The 16,443-nt window shown below is 38.7% G+C and overlaps 1 pseudogene; it reads right to left on the reverse strand.

The window, feature by feature from the left end:
• Positions 1-609: 609 nt before the first annotated feature.
• LOC139361722 (zinc finger protein 705A-like) lies at positions 610-14,736 on the reverse strand (annotated as a pseudogene).
• Positions 14,737-16,443: the final 1,707 nt, after the last annotated feature.

A 16,443-nucleotide genomic window follows, 5' to 3' on the forward strand; every position in this document is an offset into this window, starting at 1 on the left:
TTGTGAACATCAAGCCTAGTGCTTGGCTGAATGTTTATTCTCAGAAAATACAAATAAAGGGTTCATCCAAGTAAAGTTTTCTTACGTTATTTGGCAACAAATTGCACATAAAAACATTTTCACACTGAACGCAGAGCTAGAGATTCTCTACCTGAAAGTCCCACACGTTTTAAGTTATTAAAACTGTTGCTGAAGACTTTTAGTTTATTATGTTGACAGTTTCAGCTCTCTCGTGTCATTTATGATCAGATCACTAACAAGCCTTTGGTACATATATGTCGTACAATTTCTCTTCCATATGAATTTACTGATGTGGACTGAAGAATAAAGGTAACTGAAGTAACGTCCATGTTGATTATAGTAATTCTTCAAAATGTGAGTCCTTTGGCATGTTTAGATGTTACAACTGCAGCTGAAGTCTCTTCCATATTCCTTACATTCGTCATTCCTAACACCATGTCATCTAAAGTCAGAATATGTTCTGAAGACATTTATCATTTTCTCTCCAGGGTGAATTTTCTGATGTTATTTAAGATTAGTACACTGACTGAAGGCTTTCCCACATAAATGGCATTCATATGGCTTTTCTCCAGTGCGTGTTCTCTCATATCATCTAAGGTCAGAAGATAGACTGAAGGCTTTCCCACATAGAAGACAAGCATGTGGTTTCTCTTCAGTGTGAATTCTTGTGTGTCCTCTAAAGCCAGAGGTTTGACTAAAGACCTTCCCACTTTTATCACATTCATAACGCTTTTATCCAAGGTGAGTTCTCTCATGTCTTTGAAGATTAAAGGTTTGAATAAAGCCTTTCCCACACTGATGACACTTATACGGTCTCTCTCCCCTGTGAGTTTTCTCATGTCTTCTAAGGTGAGAACACTGAGTGAAGGATTTTCCACATAGATGACATGCATATGGCCTCTCTCCAGTGTGAGTCATGTGCCATCTAAGGTGTAAGTAATTAGTATAGGCCTTTTCACATATATTACATTGATATGATTTACCTTTAGTATGAATTTGTTTATGTGGTTTAAGGAACAACTGATTGCTAAGGGATTTTCCACACTGTTTGCTGATGTAGGGTTTCTTTGCACTCTGAGTTAACAAACGCTGAGTCATTGTGGAACTGTGAGTGCAATCTTCTTCCAAATCATTACATTCAAAGGGATCCTCCAGAATGAGAGAGTTCTCCTTTAGGGACAAAGATTAAAAGCTCTTAATGATTTACCAACATACATCTATACATTCATTTCACCACCTTTGAATTCTAGACCAACTATTCAGTGGTAGAGCCCAGTTGAAATCTTTCCAATGTCACTTGTGTGAAAGGAAATTAAATTTTGGCACCCCAAACTCATTGAACCAAAGGGAAAAATCGAGCTGGGAACAGGGTCACACAAACCTGCCTCCTCCTTCTGGTTCCTAAATAGTATGGCTACAAGATGAAAAGCTACATGCCTCCCCCATATTTTGCCCACAAGGAAATTCCTCATGAGCTGTTAAAGTTACACCATGGCAATGCAAACTGACAGCTTGTCTTTATAGGCGCAGTCATCCCCAGTTCACCAGACACAAATGCATATCCGATTGTTTCCCTGCCCCATTTTGCCTATGTTGTCTTATATAAAATGCAGCTCTCCTGCATTATTCCTCTGCCTCATTTGTTTATGTCATCTTATGTAAAAAAAATCCAGATTCACTGAGCCAGAAAAATGCATGAATATTTTTTTCTACGCACCTTTTACATGAAAATTGTGTACTTCTCAATATCCCACCCTTTCCCCCTTTAAATTTAGAGAAAATCATCTTTGGAGAAAGGTATACACCTGGCCCCCAGGTACATGTCCTTAACTCTGGCAAATAAATCTCCTAAAATGATTGGGACTTGTCTCGTCACTTTTCTCGATTGACACTTGCGTACACATTGTCTCCTGCAGACACAGATATTTTCTCTTTTGTAAGATCCCAACTGCAGAGTTATTCCATTGATTGTGATGATATCAATATCTTTCAAAGTCTGAACATGAGCAATGTATATGCACTTGTTCTATTTTAAAGATCTCATGTTATGGTTTAGAACACAGGTCACTTTATTCACTGAATTCAAACTATCAAATTTTTTTTTGCTTAGAAAGCCCTTAATGCCAGCCTAATTACGCTCAGGTGACTGTGCGTCATTACTAACTTAACCCATTACCAGGTCTTTAACTTAGATGACTGGTGTACACAGCTATAAAACTCACCATTGTCATACCGGTGGATGCGTCTTTTCTGATAGGATGCATGAATATCGTGTGTTTTTTCTTAAGGGCACTTTCCTTGTCTGAAATAATTGAAAAATAAATTGTTACCTTGGTATTATGGTAATAAAATTGTTTGAAAAACCCCAAGGCCCTTTTACTTTTTTTCAAAAATTGACACTTAGATGTGGCAAATGTGTCAAATGAAGAAAATACTTCAATAGAAGAAACAGATTGTACAGCGTCAGCAATTAGAAAAGTGCTTTAAAATTAAAATGTGAAAAGAGATAAAATGGAGATGAGATATCAGGCAGGTAAATAGAGGGATAGTCTTCACAGGGGTATCGGGAAAAGAGTCAGCATGTGACAGTTTAACCCCAACAGGTACATGAATTATCCTTTTCCCGAAAGTAAAAGAAAAGGCAAGAGGACACAAGAGTAGCATCTGACACATATGAACAAAATGATAATAACATCTAAGGAATTCTGCTCCAGTAGCTTAACCTACATTTTAGAAATTACCACTCATTTAATAAAACTGCTAATTAATATTTGACTGATATTATTCATTGACAAAGCACTTCCTCCTGTTAAAGCACAGGACCTTGTTCCTTACACAGATTCTGGCCTTGGAGAAATTCTCTTCCTTCCCGCCAGAGCTCTTTTCCTTGCTCCAGCTGCAAAGTTATATAGGATTTGCTTATCTGTACCCTGTTAGTGGAAACAGTACATGTGTTTTGAGTTCACTGTCAATAAATGTGCATTATCACCAACTGTAAGGCAGGCTACCGAGGAAGAATAAAAACAGTGAAGGTCAGCTCAGGCCACAAGACCTAGAACACAGAAAACTCCCCAGGATTTTTCTGACCCAACGTGAGACTAGAAAATAAATCCAAACAAAAGGTCCATCAGGAAAAGGAAATTCAAAACAGTCAGGACCTATGAATGCTGAGTCCATGCCTAAGTTCCAAGACACAATGCATAATACACAGTCTTTTCAGAAAGAGATTAATTAAATCTCTGCACAGTATGTTTATTATTATTCTCATGCAGAACAAAAAAAAACATTCGATTTACAAAAATAATTGGTGTTCTATACAGAAAAGATATTGCTATTGTTTTCACTAATTGGTCTCAGCCTAAGCATAGCGACTGAAGCAGAAGAGTTATTTAGAAAATAGTTAATTTAATACATTGAAAATATTCATTAAGTTCCTAGGTCTATTCTGAGTATTAGAGACTTAGTACCAAGGAAACCATGAAATCCCTGTCAAGATTACATTCTAATTGCGTGACACACTAAATAAAACAAAATAAAATAAAATAAAATAAAATAAAATAAAGATATTTATTTAGATAGATTTAGAGAGCTCAAACTTTTTTCAGATAAGATCTGTGAGAGAATCAGAGAAGAGATTAGAGTGAGATATGGGGAAGCTGTTCCAACACTTATTGAATGGATGAGTCAATGTGTGTCTACATACATATGTGAATGTTGAGGGACTCACCGAGGGACACCAGGTGACACACGTTTTCCAGCATTACATCTCTGTACAGCTTTCTCTTGGATGTGTCCATCATGGCCCACTCTTCCTGGGTGAAGTCAATAGCTACATCTTCAAAAGTCGCTTTGTTCTAAAACATCACAGACATTTTAGTTTAGACAGAGAATCCCTTTTAATGTCCAGAGGAGGAAGGCTGAAATGACATAGGTAGGAGCTGGGTATGCAGAACACTCAGTGTTTTAGGTTCCAGCCAGTTAATTCTCAATACTAAGCTGGTATCTGCCTTTCAAATTCACTCACAGAGACATACCCACTCTTACTCCATTAAACTTTCCTATGAAGAAATATAGCATGAGATGTGGCATAATATAGCCCAGATATTTTTTAGTAATGTGTTAATCACCTGTACATAACTGATTATAAAATTTTCACTTGAACCTTCATAAATAAAACAAATTTACCATGAATTTCAAGTAAATTACAGATTTGTCACAAGGCAAATAACCATGATTTACTACTTTTTAAACACGACCGTGATTAAATGAATTATTTCTCTAGATAAAACACAGGTTTCTCACCAATCAAATGGTTAAAAGACCTATTGTGTGTTTTGAATAATCTAAAGAAGTAATAGAAAACATGGTTCCTATCTAGCAAATATTTATTAAATACAGGTCATTTGTCCCTTATTCATTAAAAAGTTAGAAAGTGATGAACCAGACTCCAGCATTCTTCAGAACTGAACAAGTTTTACACAGAATATAGGATTCAATTCATACATATAGTCACTCTAATGTTATGTAATTCAGGTGTTCATGACAAGGCTTAAAGACAGTCCAGCCGCACAAGACAAGACCGCTGAGGCTGCTATACTGAGGAAGTCTTAGTCTGATGATTCCTGTGATATGAAGCCTCCTGTTCTCAACTTTCTCTGATCAACCCAAACATCAGTTATCACTGCCTCTCTTTTAACTTTACCTTGTCACTTGGCTTGTTCAAGGATAAAAAGGCCTCTTTACTGTTTGTTTTTTTCTAACCAGCCCTTATAGAGCATTTCCACAGAACCCTAAATTGTACTATATCTACTATATTCCTTCTCCTGAGTGTGCAACCATAATTAAGTAATTGTATTTCTTATATGTTACTTTCAGTTACCAGAAGGCAAAAAGGTTAATTATCAGAAGGCAAAACGAATGGGGATAAGAATAATAATGACTTCTTTAGTTGTCCTTTTGCAAAGTTTTTAAAAGCATAAATATATTTTATCAAACTCTCCTTTTTCCTCAACACTGTGCAGCTCTTGCCCAAGGCCTATCACACGGGATTTATTGAACTCAGCTGCTAGAACATCAGCCTCATTATTGGGCTGTGATCTTCTGCTCTTCACGCATCTCTATTGCCTGCATTCATCACAATCCTAAGTCTATGTCAGCCAACGGGACAGTTAATGGGTCAATTATTTCCCTATGAGGTTATAGGATGGATAGAAGAAAAAGAAATACATAAATGAGACCTCCATGTCTTTTCTTATAAATAGCCTGCATAGGGGCTGGAATAAAGTAGTGTAATATTAGAAATTATACTGATAATTTAGGAATCATTGACACATGATACCCAACCTAGAGTCCTGAGAAAACTTAATTGGAGGCCAGATACCTGAAAGTCTCCTGATTGCATTTGGAACACCCAGGCTGGGTGGATTTTGCATCATAAAAACAAACAAAAAAAGAATAAAAATGAAACACCCATGCAAACTGGAGAAAACTGCCCATTTGCCAGCAATATGGGTATAATTTCAGTAGAAAGAGCCATCCCCCACTCACTAGTGAATGTATTGTCAAGAACTCAGTTTCTCTCTGTCTTCTTCTGGATTTCCACTTGCAGACGCTTCAGGCACTAAGAAAAGCTGAGGTTGGAGAAAGAACACGTGAGACACCAGCCTTGTACATAATTTTCAGACCAACCTGTGATGAAAAGCCAGACCTTCACTGAAGGGTGACAACACCTGCACCACAGCCTGACCAACAGACACAAACACACAGAGGCCTCTCCTCTTTTCCCATGGTCAAAATTAGGAAGCCTATGACTATGGTTTCTGACAAAGAAGGAACACAGATATCTTATGAATGAGAGCATCAAAAGCACTGGGTTTTGTATGTGAATTGACACAAGTCCAGATATTCAATTCCCTCACTGATTTTAAAACACAGGGATCCCTGACTCCGCCTACATGTGGAATATGATTTCCACCTGTAGATAAACACTGTGGGATTTCTCAGATTTTATTATCCCAGCTTTATGCCCTAGCAATGTTTCTCCAACACCAATCACAGCCTTCTGAAACCTTACTCCACTTTTACTTTCTCTCAATTTTGACTTTTGTATTTCCCTTTGGAACTCAGAAATCAATCAAGTAAGAATCTGTTTTAGGGACAAGTGCGGTTGCTCTCGCCTGTAATCCCAGCACTTTGGGAGGCCAAGGCAGGTGGATCACCTGAGGTCAGGAGTTCGAGACCAGCCTGGCCAAAATGGTGAAACTCCATTTCTACTAAAAATACACAAATTAGCTGGGCATGGTGGTGTTTGCCTGTAATCCCAGCTACTCAGGAGGCTGAAGCAGGAGAATTGCTTGAACCCAGGAGGCAATTACAGTGAGCCGAGATCCTAACACTGCACTCCAGCCAGGGCAACAGAGCAAGACTCTGTATCACACACACACACACACACACACACACACACACACACACACATACACACACACAAAATCTGTTTTAGGATGGGGATAATCAACTCAGGAATTTATTTCACTTGGAGGGTCAACACTCCCATCCTGCTGATCTAGCCCTTAAAATCCCCCGCATCAGAAATTCGCAGCAGTACCCTGCGTCATGGTGTTTTTGTCCTGTGTATACAGTCACAATCCTCTAGGATGCTCAGAAAATACAAAATGACTTAGGGCTGAGAGAAATTTAGCGGCTCAATCTGATATTTTACTAAGGTGGTATCTAAAATTCTTGCAATCATGGTTTATATTAGTCTTTGTTAGTGCAATATCTCTGATTATCATGATACATATTTGCTGAGAAATACTGATGTTCATGTGTATATTCATACATAGATATGTAGGTATATAGATGGATATGTTTATATGAACGCATGTGTTTGAGATGGGGGAAAACATGCATGTATTATTTCCCTGCTAAAAATATAAAAATAATTAAATATATTTTATGTACAAATGATAATTATGTGTCATAAACAAAAAATTAACTGACCTATTTGTACATGAAATCCAGGAAAAATAAAAAGGGTAGCTTTGTATTAATTGTGACATTGTGCTTACAGATATACACAAATTTCCTTATTTAACCCTTATAATAACCCTGCTGATTATAGTTTACTTACCAGTTTAATAAATGATCAACAGAGTTTGACAAATATGACAAAATTACAAAACTAGAAAATGACACAGCAATACTTTTAATTATATTCTGCCTTGTCACTGCCTCTTCTTGCTTTTTTACAAAATTACTCCCCTAACCAAGGTTCTCTATGATTCTGGGGACTCCAGGATTTAGACCCCAGTTCCCAAACTTCACTGTGTTTATTTTTACTGCCACATTTTAATGCACATTTACAGACTTCAACAAGCACTTTTCAATATCAACTTTTTTCTTATTTCTTGGACTATTTCCTACATCTGTTCATCAAGACTCCAGTAACATATGACTCCATCTGCCTGTCCCTTCCATGAATGTACCTGACAGTACATGTATTATGTAGTCTATAATCCAAGCAGAACAGATATTCCTTCAAAACAGTAAGGTATTAGAGAATGCCTACAAAGCTTCAGTGAAACCAGCTGTAACCCTTAATACTATTACCATGTAAACTCTTCCTCGAATATCAAAATAAGATTTGGACTTTAGAGAATATCTGTGTGTGATTATAACCCAAACATGAACTAAAAGTAATTTAAATGGTCATATACAGACTGTGCCAGGGACAAAAAAGGACAAATATTATAAGAAAATTAAAGCACACTTATTTCCTAAAGGACTCTTGTGTGGAATCTATAAAAACTATTTCAAGATATAGAGATTAAATATATTTCAAAACACATACATACACAAGCAATCTTTAGGAGAAATTTTTTAAAACTTATGAGTCTAAAATTTTCATTAATTCATGGAAAAAATGTATTGACAAACTTCTCACCAGAGCAGGAATAACAACTTACGTATTTGGTGACTTCAAGATAAGAGCCTGCACAGCTTAGTATCTCCCTCCAGATCTCTCTCTCTCTCTCTCTCTCTCTCTCTCCTTTTTTGTTTTTTGACAGAGTTTCGCTTTTGTTGCCCAGGCTGGAGTGCAATGGTGAAATCTCAGCTCACTGCAACCTCCACCTCCCAGGTTCAAGCTATTTTCCTGCCTCAGCCTTCCAAGTAGCTGGGATGACAGGCATGCGCCACCTCGCTTGGATAATTTTGTATTTTCAGTCGAGACGGGGTTTCTCCATTTTGGTCAGGCTGGTCTGGAATTCCTGATCTCAGGTAATCCACCCGCCTCAGCCTCTCAAAGTGCTGGGATTACAGGCGTGAGCCACAGCGCCCAGCCCAGATCTCTTAAAAAGTCATGAGGAAGGAGCCATTCTGCATCCTCAATATTCCCTTAATATTTTAAGGACACTCATAACAACTAAGAGGCAGACTTGTGACTTCCTAGCCCTTTCAGGGCTATTTAGGCACACCTTAGTGAAGTATTAGGAATGCAGTATTAGGTCTCAAGTTCCTGGACACCAAAACCATGTTCTCCAACAGATCTTCAGTAAAAATAGCTGATGTCTATATTCTTTTGCCTGTCCTTTCCCTTCCTTTTAATTCAGAACTGCGGTCTTGAAAAGTGCTATTATTTAGTAGGTTCTCTCAATTCTCAACACCAGCACTATACAGTGTTGAGTAACATCTCAGGTGCTAGGGAAACAGCAGCCGACATTCTAGCAATGCACAAATAGAAAAGCAAAGATCACCACAGAGTAAAAGAGAATAGATTTTTTAAAACTATGAAACCAAAACGAATATATATCAGATTACACTACAAATGGAAAATCCTATTATCTTGACTGGATTGCAAGTCAAAACCTCTCATGACTTCCAACATCCAATATATTCAAAGCAGTTCAGGAATGGTGAAAGTGGAATGGAATTTAAAATTATTCTAAGGTTGCATGTGTGAAAGCACCATGCCTTGAAACAAAATATTTATTTTTAAAGTGCATAATGAACACTGCATACAAAGTTTGTGTAACAAGAGAGAGAAAAAAATCTCACATTTTTTAAAAAGGAATATGCAACATATTTACATATAATAAAATAAAATTAAACTAAAATAACAACAATGAAAGACACAATCTGACCTCTGAAAATCAAGGGAGAAATCTCTTTTAAATAAACTTGGCACAATTTTTAAAGTAAGTTATGAAAAATAATAATACCTGAATATAGTATGTAAAAGTACCAACACAATAAAGCTAAAACAATATCCGTGGAAAAATTATTTGCTGTAGATTACTTTTAAAAAATGATCTAAGTCCTTTCCTGAAGAAGGTAAATGAATGAAATTTAAAAATTGCCTGAGAAAAATCTGTGAAAGGAAATGAATATAGAGAAGCAGAATATAATTTAACTATAAAGCACACAAATAGAATTTAAAAATAAGGCCGCGTGCAGTGGCTCATACCTGTAATCCCAGCACTTTGGGAGGTGGAGGCAGGCGGATCACCTGAGGTCAGGAGTTTGAGACCAGCCTGACCAACATGGAGAAACCCCGTCTCTACTAAAAATTGAAAAAAAAAAAAAAAAAACTGGCGGTCGTGGTGGCACATGCCTGTAATCCCAGCTACTAGGGAAGCTTAGGCAGGAGAATCGCTTGAACCTGGGAGGCAGAGGTTGCATTGAGCTGAGATCACGCCATTGCATTCCAGCCTGGGCAACAAGAGCAAAACTCTGTCTCAAAGAAATAAAAAATAAAAATAAAATAAAAATAAGTGGCAGCCAACATGCCCAACATGATTTTCTGTGATGAAAGAAATTCTCTGTATCTACATTGTCCAATGCAGTAACTACCACACATATGTAGTCACAAAATTTCTACTTTGGCCACAAATTTGGCTATTACTACTAAGGATATGCCATTTAGTTATTTAATTATAATTAATTTACAGTTTATAGCCACATGTGACTAGTAGTTACTCTATTGGTCAATGCAGATCTAGAATCTTGGAGAAGGCAGTTAAAATAATGAGATATGGTCAAAACAAAAATGGAAAAGGTGCGCAAATAGTGAACACAGAATATGAGAATGTGAAGTAACAATTCACACAGTAAAATTTAATAATGAGATGCTGCCTTGATGGGACACATGTCTAATGATATTCAAGGCTTGTCTTGTTACAGGTAGAAGAGCAGGAGCAGGGCAGGAGAGGGCTCTTCCCCTACCCACTAGAAATGTCAGCTGATGGTCTGTTAATGATCACTTTGCCTCTCTAAAAATGACAATTAGGCAGCACCAGAGAGAGGCCATTTCATGGTGGTCTACACCTGTTAACATCAAAAATGTTAACTAAATGCAGACCCCAGGAAGAAGCAACTTCTTGGGCATTTATGTTAAGAGACAAAAATGGCAAAGCATAATCTTCTGGGGACACACTCCACTGGAAAAAGAAAGAAAACTTCAGATGGACATGCACGTAACTCCCTAAACGCACCGTGCATGCTCAATTCCAAAGGGTAAGGAAAGCACTGTGCATGCCGGAAACTCTCCCTAAAGGAAGAATCATGGGAAAGAGGCAAGCCCATCCCAGGATCAAGGTTAAAGGCCCTTCTCTTTTCTCTCTTGGACCTTCAGGCATCCACTTGGGTCTCTTCCAAGAGAATTTTCCTTTCCTTTCTGTTCTAAAGCCTTTTTAAATAAACTTCCACTCCTGCTCTGAAACTTAGCCTCTTTTTCCGCTGTATGCCCCTCAGTCAAATACTTTCTTCTGAGGAGGCAAGGACTGAAGTTGCTTATGGACCCATGCAGATATGCTGCCAGTAACTCGAATCTCTTCTACTGGAAACAGTATCATTGTAAGGGAATGAGACCAGTTCACATCTCAGTGCTCAGAGAACTCACCAAAAATAAAAAATTGGAGGATGCTGTGAACTTATCTACCTTCCAAGGCAAGTCCCACAAGCAAGAAGCAAGACTCTCTTCCCCCAAGGTCTTAAACTCTTCTGATCTCCTTCTCCGGGAAAACGCATCCTCTGATTGGCTTCCCCTTATATAGGAAAAAACAATTAATAAACCTAATCAGCACTACATTCCAAGAGACATGCCCTGATTGCACAGATACTGAACCTCATCAAAACTTCATTCTGGAGACACATCCGGTTCAATTTGATTGGATTTTTGAGACAACTACTAAAAACCCCACATCAACTTGGAAACCAAAGAGTTAAGGTTATTTTGAAGGAAAAATAGGAAGATTCATTCCTTTTTTCATTCATAAGTACTTTTTTATTTTATTTTATTTTTTTTGAGATGCAGTCTTGCTCTGTCGCCCAGGCTAGAGAGCAGTGGTGCGATCTCGGCTCTCTGCAAGCTCCGCCTCCGGGGTTCATGCCATTCTCCTGCCTCAGCCTCCCGAGTAGCTGGGACTACAGGCGCCCGACACCACGTCTGGCTATTTTTTTGTATTTTTTTTAGTAGAGACGGAGTTTCACCCGTGTTAGCCGGGGTGGTCTCGATCTCCTGACCTCGTGATCCGCCCACCTCGGCCTCCCAAAGTGCTGAGATTACAGGCGTGGGCCACCGCATCCGGCCTTATAAGTACTTTTGAGTGTATTATATGTACTAGAAAGCTTTCTCAGTCATGGGGTACAGCAAGAAACCAGACAAACTCGAGTCTTATGGAGACTCTATATTCTAAAATTATTTGGAAGTAAACTGGACTTGAAAACAAATGGGAAGTGAATAGATCTAAAAAGTTTCAATATTCATGATGATGTAAAAAAATAAAATATATTGCAGAAATGAAGTCAGGAAGTGTTAGGGGGCATATGGTACTTTTAAGGCCATTGGTATCCTCTGAAATTCAAGCAGGCTGAATACATTTTCATAACTAAAAGGAAAGCAGATGCTAATAGAAGACAATGAAGAAAGAGCCTGAAAGACATTTCAGAGACGTTGGCTGGTGGCAGCCCCTCCCTTCAAAGGTCTGGAGGCCTATAAGGGAAGACTGGTTTTGTGGGCTGGGCCTAGGGCTGCACCACCCAGGGCAAGCGCAGGACAGTGCTCACAGCATTCTACCTCCCAACCACTCCAGCTCCAGCCAAGGCTAAAAAGGCCCCAGACACAGTTTGGATCACTGCTTTGAGGGTGCAAGCCATAAGCCTTGGCAATTACCATGGGATATTAGACCTGCAGTTGCACAAAGTACAGGAGTGCACTGCTGATAAAGACACATCCGAGACTGGGCAATTTACAAAAGAAAGAAGTTTCATTGGACTTCCAGTTCCACATGGCTGGGGGGAGGCAGAAGGCGAAAGGAATTTCTTACATCACAGCAGGCGAGTGAGAGAATGAGAGCCAAGCAAAACTGGTTTCACCTCATCAAACCATCAGAACTCGTAAGACTTATTCACTACCACGAGAACGATATGGGAGAAACTGCCCCCATGATTCAATTATTTCCCACTGGGAACCCTCACAACATGTGGGAATTGTGGGAGTACAATTTGAGGTGAGATTTGTGGGGGGACACAGAGCCAAACCGTATCAGAAGCCTTCACCTGGATTTCAAAAGATGTATGGAAAAGCCTGTATGTCCAGTAGAAGCCTGCTGGGGTGGAGACCTCATGGCAAATGTCTACTATAGCAGTGCAGAGGGAGAATATGGGGTAGGAGCCCCCACAGAGTCCCCACTGGGGCACTGCCTAGTGGAGCTCTGAGAAGACGGCCACCATCCTCCAGACCCCAGAATGATAGATCCACTGACAGCTTGCACCCTGAGCCTGGAAAAGCTGCAGGCACTCAACGCTAGCCCTTGACAGCAGCCATGGGGACTGACCCTTGTATCCAAAAGAAAATAATTGTTCTACCATAAAGACATGTGCACTCATATATTTATTATAGCATTATTTGCAATAGCAAAGACATGAATATTTTCTCTATCATTGGATAGAGAAAATGTAGTATATATACACCATGGAATACTATGCAACCATTAAAAAATTATGTCCTTTGCACCAACATGGATGCAGCTAGAGACCATTATTCTAAAATAATGCAGGAAGAAAAAACCAAATACCATACGTTCTTAGTTATAAGTAAGAACAAAGCGCTGATTACACATGGATGTAAAGATGGCAACAACGGATACTGGGGACTACAAGAAGGGGAAGGGAAGGTGGGGACCAAGACCTGAAAAACATATACACCATGAAATACTATGTTTTCTACCTGGGTTACAAGATCATTCATACTCCAAGCCTCAGCATCACACAATGTGCCAATGTAAAACCCTGCACATGCATTCACTGAATCTAAAATAAAAGTTGAAATTTTTTTTAAATAGGTGAAGATCTGAATAGACGTTTCCCAGAAGAAGAGATACAAATGGCCAACAAATATATGACAAAATTCTTACCATCTCTAATTGTCAGGGGGATGCATACAAAAACCACCATGAAATGTCACCTGACACCTCTTAGAATAGCTGTTATCGAAAAGATGAATAGCAAGTATTAGTGAGGATGTGGACAAAAGATAACCCTTGTATACTTGTGGTGGAAATGCAAACTACTATGGCCATTTTGGATAATAGTATGAAGGTTTCTCAAAAAATTTTTAAATAAAACTACCTGCTGATGAGGCTGTTGAGATATAGGAACACTTTTACACTGTTGGTGGAATGTAAATTAGTTCAACCATTGTGGAAGACAGTATGGTGATTCCTGAAAGACCTAGAACCAGAAATATCACTTGACCCAGCAATCTCATTACTGTGTATCAACCCAAAGGAATATAAATCATTCTGTTATAAAGATACGTGTACACACATATTCACTGCAGCACTAGTCACAATAGCAAAGACATGAAATCAACCCAAAGGTCCATCAATGATAGACTGGATAAAGAAAATGTGGTACATATACACCATGAAATACTATGCAGCCATAAAAGGGAATGAGATCATGTCCTTTGCAGGGACATAGATGGAGCTGGAAGCCATTATCCTCAGCAAACTAACCCGGGAACAGAAAATCAAACACTGCATGTTCTCACTTACAAGTGGAAGCAGAACAATGAGAACATATGAATACTGAGAGGGGAACAACACACATTGGGGCCTGTTGGGAGGCAGGTGGAGGGAGAGTATCAGGATAAATGGGTAATACATATATGCATTGGAATATTATTCAGTGTTACATAATAATGAAATCATGTCATTTGTGACAACATGGGTGGACTTCAAGGGCATTATGTTATATGAAATAGGTCAGCCACAGAATGACAATTACTATATGATTTCACTTGACAGAGCAAGACTCCGTCTCAAAAAAAAAAAAAAGAAATCTAAAATAGACAAACTCACAAAAGCAGAGAGGAGAATGGTGGTTGCCAGGGGCCCTGGTGCAGGGGAAATGGGTAGATGTGGTTAGAGCACAAAGTTTCAGATATACCACAGAAGTAAGTTCTGGAGGTCTCATTTACAGCATAGTGCTTAGAGCTAAGAATACTGTATTGCACACTTAAAATTTGCTAAAAGGGTGGATTTTGTGTTCTTACCAAAATTTCTTACCAGTAATAATAATAATAATGGGGGGGGGACTTTAAGAGGTGAAGGATATGTCTATAATCTTAAGGGTAGTGGTGTTCATGATGTATACTTACCCCAGACTCACTGAGATGCATACCTTAAACTTGTACAGCTTTTTAAATGTAATCATAGCTCAACAAATTGGGTTAAAAAAATAAAAAGAGGGGGTTGGTTAAAAAATTTAAAAGGAGGGGTAGATGTTCCCTTGTTTTTCTCTCTTGGCTATTTTCTTTCCTGGTGCCTGGAATTAAAAAATGATAGGTGGGCATTTAGCAGCCAAACTGGAGCCTCTTCTAAAGTACAGCAGAGCAGACAGCTGGAAGGGGCCTGCGTCCCTAATGAATTTGGCAAGCATCTGTACCAGCCGTGATAGGTGTAACTATAGATTTAAGTGAGAAAGAAATAAACTTCTGCCTTGTTTAAGCCACTTTGTTCAGACATTAATTTCATATGTATATAGAGTATATATGCTCCTTATGAGTAGGAAAAATGTTTATGCCATATGGTTCGTAATGGGTATTCCGCAATGTAGGATGATGCTGATTATGATGACAATGATGACAAACAGCATGAAATAATAAGTAATGAAAAAAAGTGGCTTAATAGTTGTATATGGTTACTTTATTTAAATATTCTGCTGCTAATATCATTCAATGTATTTGTATGCCGGTGGGAGTTTTATTTGATGTAGACTAAGAAAGTTTACATTATTTAATGAAAAATACTAGATCAATTTTAAAAAACAGTAAAAATATCATGAGATGGAACTAAGCATCTGTATTACAAAGCAACTGTCCCAGTTGATTTTATGCATAATAATGATTGAGAATCCCATGATCTAGATCCAACATATCTCAACCTTTATAGGTGCTATCAAGGAAGCACCTAAGGAAGACAATTTTCCTGACTATATCCATACCTCCAGTTGGTAATAGATCTAGAGATCTAGAACCCAAATCCAGACCTCCTGCTTCCATGTGCAGTGGTCTTTCGCTGTTCTGTTTTGTTCCACTTGGTGAAGAGGATTTGAGAATAAATGGCCACATGATTCAACTCCCTCCTCTGCTCTGAGGAATATAGCCTTGTCCTAGCAAGCAAGAAGCTCATACAGTAGTGGAAGAGGCAAATATACATTCACTAATCTAACATACAAGGCAGTAAGCACTGTAACATCAACAAAGCACTTTGGGGTTTCAGATCAGGAGCAAGTGGGGTGATTAATTCTTAGCAGGGCCAGAAAAGTCTGGGAAGTGTTCACTAACAAAATGTCTGGTCATTAACGAAAGCAACTGGTTTCTCAACACAGTCTAATTTATTGTAACAATATAAATGGTTGTTTGTTCATAAACTTTCATCTTTTGCCAAAATGTTTGTAGCTTATGTTCCCATTTAACAAGGTTTTCTGGCCAAAATTGTGCATCCACATCAGTCCTCCCATCAAAGCAATTTTGCATGCATAGAACACCTCTATCTATGAATATCCCCAATGAGGTACAGAAAGTCTCTTCTTGTCCAAACAGAGACATTCCACTGGTGCTAGAGAGCCATGGACGGAAGTTTTCTCTGCCTCCTGGAAATGAAGCCAAACTTTCTTCTTTCTTCAGCCATGAGGATTCCTGTCCTCCTCTTCACCATTTTCTTCTTTATGAGCCAAGTTCTACCAGGTAACAAAATAAACTTGGTAAGAATGGAGCACCTAACACCTTACAGGGATTCAGAGCAATCACCATCATCTATGACCAGATAGGGGATCTCATAGGAAATCTGGAAGACACACCAGTCTCCGGCTCCCTGGTTAGGCCCAATTCTGTCCAACCCACCTGTACAGGCCCCGCAC

The sequence above is a fragment of the Macaca nemestrina genome, unplaced genomic scaffold (assembly GCF_043159975.1).
Source record: "Macaca nemestrina isolate mMacNem1 unplaced genomic scaffold, mMacNem.hap1 Scaffold_98, whole genome shotgun sequence".
Classification (NCBI taxonomy): Eukaryota; Metazoa; Chordata; class Mammalia; order Primates; family Cercopithecidae; genus Macaca; species Macaca nemestrina.